General features: G+C 44.7%; 1 long non-coding RNA gene across 1 annotated transcript; it reads right to left on the bottom strand.

The window, feature by feature from the left end:
• Positions 1-705: 705 nt before the first annotated feature.
• Positions 706-6,806, bottom strand: LOC116971747. The gene is made up of 3 exons (XR_004411607.1): positions 6,692-6,806; positions 4,910-4,911; positions 706-718 (listed from the first exon to the last, which is right to left on the bottom strand). It is a non-coding gene; the product is annotated as an uncharacterized LOC116971747 (long non-coding RNA).
• Between the last annotated feature and the right edge of the window lie 5,338 nt (positions 6,807-12,144).

Raw genomic sequence — 12,144 nt, 5'->3', positions numbered from 1 at the left:
TGGAGATAGGTTCGTAGGTTATAAAGTATAGAGTATAGTTTTTCATCTGTTCCTGAGTTCAAGTTTCAGCTGGGTCCTCGTGCTGTGCCAGTCTATCCCTTCAGATAGTTAATGAATGGAGCCCAAATTTTATGGAAAAGATCTTGTTTGTCCATTAAGACAAGTCTAATTCTTTCTAAGTATAGGGTCTCCGACATTTCCGTAATCCACATTTTGATTGTGGGGGTTGTAGGGCCTTTCCAAAATTTTAATATTAATTTTTTTCCGGTTATTATACTGTAATTGAGGAAGTTTCTTTGGTTTGTTGTGAGTGTTAAGCTTTGTTCTGATATTCCAAGTATTATTAATTTTGTGTCTGGGGCCAGTTTTGTATTAATAACTTTTGAAGTTATTTCAAAAATATCTGTCCAGAAATGTTTAAGTTTTATACAGTTTGCAAAAGTATGTGTTAAATTAGCCTCTAAATGTAGACATTTATCACAAATAGGAGAGATTTGTGGGAAGATTCTATTTAGTTTTATTTTAGAGAAGTGTAGTCTATGTAAGACCTTGAATTGTATTAAAATATGTCTGGCATTTAATGAACATTGATGTATTTGTTGTAAACTTTCGTCCCACATATCTTTCGTGATAGGATGACCTATTTCAATTTCCCATTTGTATCTATGTAGTTCGGTCGGTGGTACCTCGTTATTTAGTAGGGTGTTATAAATATAAGCTATTAGTTTTTCAGTATTAGGATGCTTGTTCAGACATTCATCAAGAATTTCTGATTCCCTATTCCTGTAAACTTGTGTATTAGATTTAACATAATCTCTAATTTGTAGATATCTGAAAAAATTATTTGAGTGCAATCCATAATTCAGTTGTAACTCTTGAAATGAAAGAAAAGTACCTTTCCCATAAAGATGTCCTATATTTTTGATTCCATGATTTTTCCATTGTGTGAAACCTTTGTCCATAAAGGATGATTTGAACAAAGGATTATTTACAATGGGAAGGCAGAGTGGTATATTATTCAATTTTAAATCTTTTTTTATTTGTTTCCAAATTCGTATTCCACTATGTATTATGGGGTTTTCTTTATAGGTTTTTTTGTGCTGTTTTGTGGGGGCAAATATGATCGGTCCAATTTCAAAAGGTATACAGTCTTCCTTTTCCATCATTAGCCAATCTGGTTGTTGGTCCATTTCTTCCAGCCAAAAATTCATGTTTTTAATATGGACTGCCCAAAAATAAAATAAGAAATTTGGCAAAGCCAGACCTCCATTTATCTTTGAGTCGGCGGAGCTCGTGGCTGGGGCCGGGGTCGGCGCCATGGAGGCGTCCGGAGAGGATCCGGCGGAGATAGTGGAGACGTCGGTGCGGCGGTCAATGATGGCGCCGACCGACGGATGAGGACGGACTACGTGCCAGGGGAAGGGACAAAGGAGACCCGGCGTGCCTGACCTATATGGAGAGGTTGAGCAGTCTCGGGCTTTACTCCTTGGAGCACGGGAGAATGAGGGGCAATCTATGTAGAGGGGTATAAGACCATGAGAGAAATAGATAGGGTAAATGCACAGAGCCTTTTACCCACAACAGGGAATCAAGAAACAGAGGGCATAGGTTTAAGGTGGAAAGATTTAATAGGAACACTCGACTAAGTGGGACCCGTTGGGTCCCTGTCACACAGGAGGCTTGGTCCGCCAAAGCAATATTCCACCACTCACCCATAGCCCCCAACTGCACAGGCGCAGCTAATTTCCCTTCATCCCTGGCACTCTCCCTCACCTCTCTCTCCCCCTCTTCTTTCCCCTACCCTCAGTCACTCCCTCCTCCATAACTCCTGTCCTATCCCTCAGGACAGCATCTCTGGAGAAAAGGAAGTCTGAAAAAGGGTCTCGATCCTAAACATCACCTATTCCTTTTCATCAGAGATGCTGACTGACCCGCTGAGTTACTCCAGCTTATTGTGTCTATCGTAAGTTGATTTAATCATTATTTCTATAGAATAGTGTTAAAGTAGGTAGCGGATGCGCTCTACATGTTTCCATACGTGGAATGGCAGTAAATATTCCTTGAGGCAAACAATATTTTCGAGTTGGTGCATGTGGCTGCTGCCGATCTTGATGGTCTCTACCCAGTCCAGAAAAGTGCAGTTAAAATGCACCATCATTTATTAAAATTGATTTTACGGGACATGTATTATTTAAAAGATAGCATATATTGGCTGTCCCCGATTGCCTTTGAGAATAAGGTGGCGAGTCATTTTTTGGTTAACTGTAGTGCTGCTGAATATACTCCTGCAACAGAACCAGATATAATCCCAATAACAATAAATGGCTGGCAATATATTTACAATTCAGCAATGAAGGAGAATGAGCTGTAAGTGGTGTTTGCATGAGCTCCTTTTAGGTAGAGGTGGCAGCTTTGGAAGATGTTGTTAGATATTTCACTTTGCGAGTGATTCTGCTGCGCTGTTGTGTGATCATTGGGGAACATGTTTAGGGTTATGGGTGTGTGTCGATTCTGGATGGAGTTGACCTTCCAAGTATTAATGGAGGTACAGTCACCCAGGCCAGTGCAGCACACATAGCCTGGAGGAATCCCTGCAATGGTGCCATACTTCCAACCATCTTCAGCTCCTTCAACATTGACCTTCCATGCATCACATGGTCAGAGTGAGGATGTTCGCCATAATAATAATTATCTTTATTACGGACTCAAGGTCCAGACAAGGGGCAACATTACATTAAAAAATGCATTGCATATTAAATATCATAAAATACATATAAAAACTTAGTATATCACATAAAAACATAATAATTTATATATATTTTTAAAACACAATACATAAGTTATGTTCAATTACATTTGCAGAGAGTGAAGAAGTCCATCCAAGGCTGAGATAGCAATCAGGCATGTATAAATTCCTGATGTTAGGGGAGTCCAGAACATGGGGTCACAGTTTAGGAATAAGGGATAGGCCATTTAGGACTGAGATGAGGACAAACTTCTTCACCTAGAGAGTTGTGAATCTGTGGAATTCTCTGCCCCAGAAGGCAGTGGAGGCCAATTCACTGGATGTTTTCAAGAGAGCGTTAATTTAGCTCTTAGAGCTAAAGGAATTAAGGGATATGGGGAAAAAGCAGGAATGGGGTACTGATTTTAGAAGACCAGCCATGATCATATTGAATGGCGGTGCTGGCTCGAAGGGCCGAATGGCCTACTCCTGCACCTATTTTTCTTATGTTTCTATAAGTGGCAGGTAACATGGCCAGATTTGCACAAGTTACCATAACCATTTCCAAATCCACCACCATCAATATTCAAGGAGTCAAAAGTGACCAGCTGGAGAAGTCACCTCCAAATACCCAGATAAACACAAAGAAAAAAGATATTTATATAAGAAAGTTTTCATTCATTGTATTATTAGTTTTATTAATATTATTGTGATATATAAGATAGGCAAAAAGTCAGTCAATTAAATATTGTTCTTCCCACTTAGTTTAAATCTTTGCCCCAGCCTAAGGCAAAAGCAGTAAAACTCGCCAACTAGTCAAGTATATGGTGTCATGTAAAATCAATCCTATTTTATCAATTTGCCTCTCACTCTTAGCTGACACTTTCTCGATCTCATTTCCTTTCAAATTTTTAATGTAACACAACTAGTCGAGAAAGGAGGATGAGAGAAATATTGGATTATAGACCAATTAGCTTGCCATCAGATGCGAGCAAAGTGCTGAGATACATTAAGAAGTAATGGTAACTGGCCACATAGGAAATAATGAAACAATTAAGCTGCATCAATGTGGGCTTTCATTGGATTGCGATTGTAGAAAACTAATAGATTCTTTGAGAACTAAGAAGTCATAAAGGAAAACCAGATTAATGAGCAGTGACAGGGTAGATACTGAAAGGGTGTAGATACTGGAGAATCCAGAACTAAGGGGCCTTATCTCAGGATAAGGAAACAACCACATATGGGCCTGTTCCACTTACGCAACCTTTTCGGCGACTGCCGGCACCTGTCATAGGTCGTTGCAGGTCGCCGAAAATTTTCAACATGTTGCAAATCCAGCGGCGACCAGAACAAGGTACATCTCTTTGGGCGACTACTCACGATCATACAGGCTTCACCCCGCGACATGTCACCAGGGTGTCGCCTGTATGGTCGTGAGTAGTCTCCTCAGTTGCCAAAAGAGTCGTAGCGTCTTTCTGGTCATGTCTTTGAGATGTGAGAAGAAACTGGAGCACCCAGAGGAAACCCACACAGTCACAGGAAGAATGAAGATGACATATCACACAGACAGTGCCCTCGGTTAAAATTGAACTGAGGCTGTTGATGCTATGTGACAGTCTGAAAAAGGGTCTCGACCCGAAGCGTCACCTATTCCTTTTCTCCAGAGATGCTGTCTGACTCGCTGAGTTACTCCAGCCTTTTGTGTCTATCTTTGGTTTAAACCAGCAGCTGCAGTTCCTACCTACATAACTCTAATAGTCTTTGTTCCACCCTTTACACCTACGGTTCCATGATTTTATTGAATGATGGACTGTGAAGTCTACTTTATCTTCCATCTGCTTTAAATAGTTAATAAACTGATGTTCAGGAGAAATATTCTGCAGCTGCAGATCACTCGTCTTTGAAGAGAGTCTTCAGAAGAGCTTTAAGTTATGGATAACTTTAAAAATGTAGGCGAGCTGAACAGAACTTAAAAGTCGACAGTGCTTTATTTCATTTGTTACGTTCAACTGTTTTCCCCTATTTAAACGAAACATAGAAACATAGAATATAGGTGCAGGAGTAGGCCATTCGGCCCTTCGAGCCTGCACCACTATTCAATATGATCATGGCTGATCATCCAACTCAGTATCCTGTACCTGCCTTCTCTCCATACCCCCTGATACCTTTAGCCACAAGGGCCACATCTAACTCCCTCTTAAATATAGCCAATGAACTGGCTTCAACGACCTTCTGTGGCAGAGAATTCCAGAGATTCACCACTCTGTGTGAAAAATGTTTTTCTCATCTCGGTCCTAAAAGATTTCCCCCTTATCCTTAAACTGTGACCCCTTGTTCTGGACTTCCCCAACATCGGGAGCAATCTTCCTGCATCTAGCCTGCCCAACCCCTTAAGAATTTTGTACGTTTCTATAAGATCCCCCCCTCAATCTTCTAAATTCTATCGAGCAACAAGCCGAGTCTATCCAGTCTTTCTTCATATGAAAGTCCTGCCATCTCAGGAATCAGTCTGGTGAACCTTCTCTGTACTCCCTCTATGGCAAGAATGTCAAATGAAGATAAATACAGGGGAGGAATGCACAGGGAAGTGTGTTCTGCCTTATGGATGGAGTTTTTTTTCTTTTTGGATGCTGCAGTGGGGGCCCTCAGCTCACAGATGAGAGAGGCTCTCCCCCACAACTAGGCTTTTCCTCAAGCCTAGCCCAGAGTCATCCACAGGAGCCCCCTACCTTGGAATCATGCCTTTGTTTTTTTTGTGTTCTTTTGTTCTTGTCTGTTCAGGGATTAGATCTGTTATGTCTTATTTCACCATGTTACTGATACACAGAAAGTTAAATACAAATGGCTAATGGCAGGGTAAAATTAATCTCTTTTAATGTGAATGGACTGTTAAACCCAATCAAACGCAGCAAAATTCTAACTAAAACAAGGAAAGAACAAGCCCACATAGTCTACTTGCAGGAAACCCATCTAAATGACAATGAACACAAAAAACTTAAAAGAATGGGTTTCACTAACCTCTTTTTCTCCTCATATATATCAGGACGTTGGAGAGGAGTCGCTACTCTCATCTCAAGCAAGTTAAATTTTGAGAAAGTATTTGAAATGAGTGATAAAGACAATAGACGCAGGAGTAGGCCATTTGGCCCTTCGAGCCAGCACCGCCATTCAATGTGATCATGGCTGACCATCCCCAATCAGTACCCCGTTCCTGCCTTCTCCCCATATCCCCTGACTCCGCTGTTTTTAAGAGCCCTATCTAGCTCTCTCTTGAAAGCATCCAGAGAACCTGCCTCCACTGCCCTCTTGAGGCAGAGAATTCCACAGACTCACCACTCTCTGTGAGAAAAAGTGTTTCCTTGTCTCCATTCTAAATGGCTTACTCCTTATTCTTAAACTGTGGCCCCTGGTTCTGGACTCCCCCAACATCGGGAACATGTTTCCTGCCTTTAGCGTGTCCAAGCCCTTAACAATCTTATATGTTTCAATATATCCTCTCATCCTTCTAAACTCCAGAGTGTACAAGCCCAGCTGCTCCATTCTCTCAGCATATGACAGCCCCGCCATCCTGGGAAATAACCTTGTAAACCTACGCTGCACTCCCTCAATAGCAAGAATGTCCTTCCTCAAATTAAGGGACCAAAACTGCACACAATACTCCAGGTGTGGTCTCACTAGGGCTCTGTACAACTGCAGAAGGACCTCTTTGCTCCTTTATTCGATTCCTCTTGTTATAAAGGCCAACATGCCATTCGCTTTCTTCACTGCCTGCTGTACCTGCATGCTTACTTTCATAGACTGATGTACAAGGACCCCCAGATCCCGTTGTACTTGTAAGGAGGGTAGGCTTATTTTAGTAACGGGGAATATAGATGGGAATAAAGTTACGTTGCTGAATGTATATGCACCTCCTGGAAGTGATTTTAATTTCTTCAAGAGAATTATTAATGTCATGATAACGGAAACGGTAGGCCTTCTTATTTGTGGGGGAGACCTAAATATACATTTACAACCAGAGGTAGACTCATCCAGTAGAAAAACTCATGATACAAAGTCTTTACATAAGAAAGTCAAAACTCATTTTAAAGAGGTCGGTTTAATTGATATATGGTTGGGTCTTTTCCCTAATAGAAGGGATTACGCCCATTACTCAGCCCCACACTTTCTATACACAAGAATAGACTATTTTACTTTGGAGTCACGTGAGTGACTACGTGAAGAACCCGTCCAGCACGCATGCACGAGATTGCGTTCACGCAGTGCAACAGTGCAACAGCGACGCAGCGGGAGTACAGGCGCTCCCGCTACAAGCCTGAAGGAAAGGACCGTTAGGTAAGTACTTACCTTCACTTTTAATTCGCGACTTGTGTTCGTTTGTTGCTCCAGGGGGAGCAAAGCAGCAGAGGCAAGCGGCCCCGTTGGACTCCAGGGAAGGAGCGTTCCGTCAGCGGAGGGGGGAGAGGCGGCACTGGGTCCGCACACCCTGCGGACCACAGCACGGTACTGAGCCGATGCCTAGTCCGCTAACAGCTGTCTGACCAACAGCAGCGGACTGGAGGGGAAATTTAAAAACCGGACGGTAATCCCTGCATCTCCCGACAAGGAGACACGCCGCCCGAGAACCGCGGATGCCGCCCGAAAATGGCAGGCAGCCTCCAGAGCAAGTCAGCAAGCAAATCTCAGGCTGGAGACAGACACGGAAGATGGAACCAGCAAGTGTCTGCTCTCCAAGCCTGAGTAAGGTCATGGAGTATAAAACTCCAGCGAGACTTGCCGCAGGAGCAGGGGCAAGTCCGCCAAGGGAGCATAACACTCCCGCTCCAGTGCTACAGCACTGGTTATCCCCCTTGTCGAGGGATTGATGGCGACCAGAGCTGGGCTGGTCAAGAAGAGGGGTCACTGGCTGAAGAATATCGGGAGTATGCTTGAGGTACAGGATCAGGAAGAGCTGCTGGGTGTGGCCGCTATGTGGCTTCACCACGAGCGAGATGGCCTTTCAGTCTCAACTGACGGCCAGCCTACTACCTGTCTTTTCCAAAAAACCTCACCAAGACAGGTAGCCATGAGGCGTTGGATTTCATCACGCCTCCCCTAAATTGCATTTACTCAAAGTGCCCACCATTATTGGGGGACACATTGAGCAGGGCATTTTAAAACCCAAATATCTTAAATTGCATTTGATACCCTGACGTCGGCTATCATGTTCGCATGCTCATTCCAGAAGGGCAGGGTAGTATGGCAAAACACCCGACCCTACTGTTCACAGTATGCTCCACAACTTCTCAAGGGAAGTCACAAACCTGCCCTCAACCTATAAAATTCACAGGACTGTGAGAACGCCGACCTCACAACCACAGATCCTGCTATCTGGCAAAGTTACCAAACCAAGCCAAAAAAACAGGACAAAGTTTCCAAAAATATTCGGCTAGAGGGCAGGGTCTGGAACGAGCACCACACTAAACCAGACAGCAGTACCTCTACGCGTCCACCAGGAGGCGTCTACGTTGGTACTGGTGAAAGCTCGGGGCCTGCATGCCAATCCCGTAAGCCTTTTAAGCCAGGGCCCAGAGCGGGCCCCATGGAAAATGCGCCACCCCCCAACAAACACCATCCCTACAGACAAGGAACCAGAAACCGAAGAAATGAACACACCACCAAACAACAGTAAAGACAGATAAGTATGGTTCCTGCCATCACATGAAGGTGAAGGGTTTGTACTAACAGAGGGGGGGGGGGGGGGGGGGGGTGAGAAATCACCTGGTTTGGAAGCTATCACTCTTGGTAGTTATATACCAAAAGATATTCAAGGGGGAATAGAGTTAATATCTTGCCACCAGTTCAGCATGTACCCCAAGGGGTCTATCCTTCCACTAATAAAATCATGAGGGTCTAGCTACTGGAAAAGATATACCAGGGGTCTTAAGAAATCTCATATGAGCCTTGGTACCAAAAAACCCTAAGATGGTGAATGTCGCACCATCATTGATTAAAACCACTTGAGTATTCATCAGGTATACCCACTTATGGAATTTGTAACTGCTACCATGCATTCCAAGGATACGTTTTGGTAGACATCGACTTTAAAGATGCTGTTAGGCGCTTTCCCCCCCCTGGTGAATGCTATGTACTTACCTTTCTCTGTTTCTCTCCCGAGTACAGGCCTCGTGGCTGTGAGTCTGGAATCAAGGGGTTAAAGGCTCCTGTACCCAATTGGCCAAGCTGCGTCAGGTGACGGGTGACTCATCTGAAGCTTAAATACCAGAGTTTCCCAGGATTCTCTCTCTTCTTCGTAGACCCTGACTTGTGAGCAGCCTGCTGGTGTGAGCTGAGGAAGGCCTGGCCACATGGCATAGAACTTTGTGTACTTTCACCATTACTTGTTAACAAATATTGAATAGGGACGGATAAGGGCTGACCTTAGTGTTTTAGGGTATTTTGTTTCAGGGTTATATCTCTTTAGGCAGGTTTTAGAGTCTCTGGTTCGACGGTCCATTACGTGGCTGGCTGGAGCATTGTTTAATTGTTTGTTAGTCCATCCATATCCCTGACTGGGTTGTTTAAATCAGGTTTGGGTTTTTGCGTTCCATTGAATAATTAAAAGATTTTTCAATCAATCAATCAATCAATCAACCTTTATTGTCATCTTGCAAGCAACAGTTGTACAGTGCAAAATGAAAAGACGTTTCCCAGGGAATAGCGGAGCATCGCACATGAAATTTAAAACATTTCACACATAATAACACTAAAAACAATCCAGTCCCTGATGGAACAGTATAAATAGTTAAAAGCAGGTAAAACACAACGTTAAAATACAATAAACCAATCATAAAAATGACTGGGGCAGCTGATTTGAGTGGCCAGTGCCAGTTATTAAAGTGGCCAGTGCCAGCCGCAGAATCAAGTGACTGTGAGTACAGAGTGACTGTTTAGCAGCCTCACAGCCTGTGGTAGGAAGCTGTTTAGCAGTCTTGTAGTCCGGGCTTTGATGCTTCGATATCTCTTGCCTGATGGCAGGAGATCCAGGTGTATGTGGAGGGGGTGCAGTTTGTCCTTAGCAATTCTCTGAGCTTTTTTCAGACAGTGGCTCTGGAACAGTTCTTGTACCGAGGGTAGGGAGACGCCAATGATCCTCTCTGCTCCCCTCACTACCCTCTGCAGAGCCTTCCTGTCCGAGCAGTTGCAGGTGGAGTACCACGTATTAATGCAGTACGTGAGTACAGACTCCACCGTACCCCTGTAGAAAGTCCTGAGGATGTTGGTGGGGAGTGAGGCCTGTTTTAGTTTCCTCAGGAAGTGCAGTCGCTGATGGGCCCGTTTGACGGTCCCAGTGGTGTTCCTGGACCAGGTGAGGCTGTCTGTAATTTGCACACCGAGGAACTTTATGCTCTCCACTCTCTCCACTGTGGTGCCACTAATGTTGAGGGGTGTATGCTTTGGCTGCGCCCTCCTGAAGTCGACAACCATCTCCTTCGTTTTGTCGACATTTAGTTCTAGATTATTTTTGCCGCACCAGCCCACTAGTTGTTTTACTTCCTCCCTGTACATTGATTCGTCGTCTCCGCTGATGAGTCCCACCACTGTTGTGTCATCCGCGAATTTTATGATCTTATTGTCCTTGAATTTGGCAGCACAGCCATGTGTGAGCAATGTGAACAACAGCGGGCTGAGCACACAGCCTTGAGGGGAGCCGGTGCTCAGCGTGATCGATCATGAAGTGTTCTTGCCAACACGGACTGACTGCGGTCTCTCTGTCAGAAAGTCCAAGATCCAGTGACACAGGGTGGTGTTGAGGCCCAGCAGGGTTAGTTTCTCCACAAGTCTCTGTGGGATGATGGTGTTAAACGCTGAGCTGAAGTCAATGTACAGGATTCTAGCGTATGAGTTTTTGTTTTCCAGATGCGTGAGTACTGTGTGCAGCGTGGTAGAGATGGCATCCTCTGTAGAACGGTTGGGGTGATAGGCAAACTGGAGGGGGTCTAACGATGAGGGAGGCTGGCAGTAATGTGGGGTTTCACCAGGCATTCAAAACACTTCATTATTATTGGGGTCAGTGCGACAGGGCGGTAGTCATTTAGGCAGGCAACCACTGGTTTCTTCGCTATGGGGATTATCGTGGAAGTTTTGAGGCATGTGGGGACAATGGCTTGACTAAGGGAAATGTTAAAGATGTCTGTTAGCACATCTGCTAACTCCTCAGCACATTCCTTGAGCACACGTCCTGGGATGTTGTCGGGTCCGGCTGCTTTCCACGGGTTGACCTTAGACAGGATTCTCCGTGTGTCCATTGAGTCTATGGTCAGGACTGGCTGGTCGGTTTGTAAGCAGGGGCTGGCTCTCCCCTTGGGTGTGGTGTTTGCTGCATCAAAACGTGCAAAGAAGTTGTTCAGTTCATCTGGGAGAGAAGTGTCCGTGTCAGTTACCTGCTGCCTTGCCTTGTACCCCGTCAGTGTTTGGATTCCCTTCCACATCCTCCTGGTGTCTCCTGTGTCACAGAGGTGTCCCTGGATTTTCCCCGCGTAGGCACGTTTCGCTGCCCTGATTCCTTTTTCCAGTGCAGTCCTGGTAGATTGAAGAGCGGCTGTGTTACCGCTCTGTAGGCTGCATCACGGGCCCTCAGCAGCGAGCGCACCTCTGCTGTCATCCATGGCTTTTCGTTTCCACGTGCAGTGAAGGTTTTCATGATAGTGACATCCTCGGTGCACTTGGCAATGTAGCTGGTTACAGTCTCTGCGTACTCCTCGATGTTGATGAGGTCATCATAGGATGCTGCTGTCCTGAACACATCCCAGTCAGTGTGCAGGAAGCAATACTACAGTGCTGAGGCTGCTCCCTCTGGCCAGACCCTGGTGTGTTTTCTCTCCGCTCTGACTTGTTTTTGCAGAGGTCTGTAGGCTGGTGTTAAAAACACTGAAATGTGGTCCGAGTGGCCCAGGTGAGGGCGTGGGGCTGCCTTGTAAGCCTCTGGGGTGTTGGTGTAAACCAAGTCCAAGATGTTCTCTCACCTGGTCGCTGAGGAATGTTCCACCCGACGCCGATGTTCCATCTTTACGGCAAGAGGGCCCTGAAAATCAACGGACTGGCTGTACGGCCACAGATGGGCCCCGACCTCGGGTGTTTCACAGAGGAAGAGGACTTAACTTTCTGGTGCCATTCCCCCACAGTGGAAATTTTTTGATTCTGCTGTGGGGGGACGTTTGTGTTGAACTCTATAATATGTTGTGTCCATTTTTATTCTCTTTTTTTTTAAAACCTTTTTCTATGGTTTGCAATGGAACTTATTATTTAAATTATGTGAAGCACTTTGGGGTCAATGCAAGATGACTAAAAATGTGCTATATAAATAAAGTTTACTTACTTACTTACTTACTGGTCTCAAAATCCACATATTGCTTGAATTTTGGGAGCACAGTCTTAAGGCT

This window comes from Amblyraja radiata, chromosome 4 (genome assembly GCF_010909765.2).
Source record: "Amblyraja radiata isolate CabotCenter1 chromosome 4, sAmbRad1.1.pri, whole genome shotgun sequence".
NCBI lineage: Eukaryota > Metazoa > Chordata > Chondrichthyes > Rajiformes > Rajidae > Amblyraja > Amblyraja radiata.
This window is presented reverse-complemented; position numbering and strand designations above follow the sequence as displayed.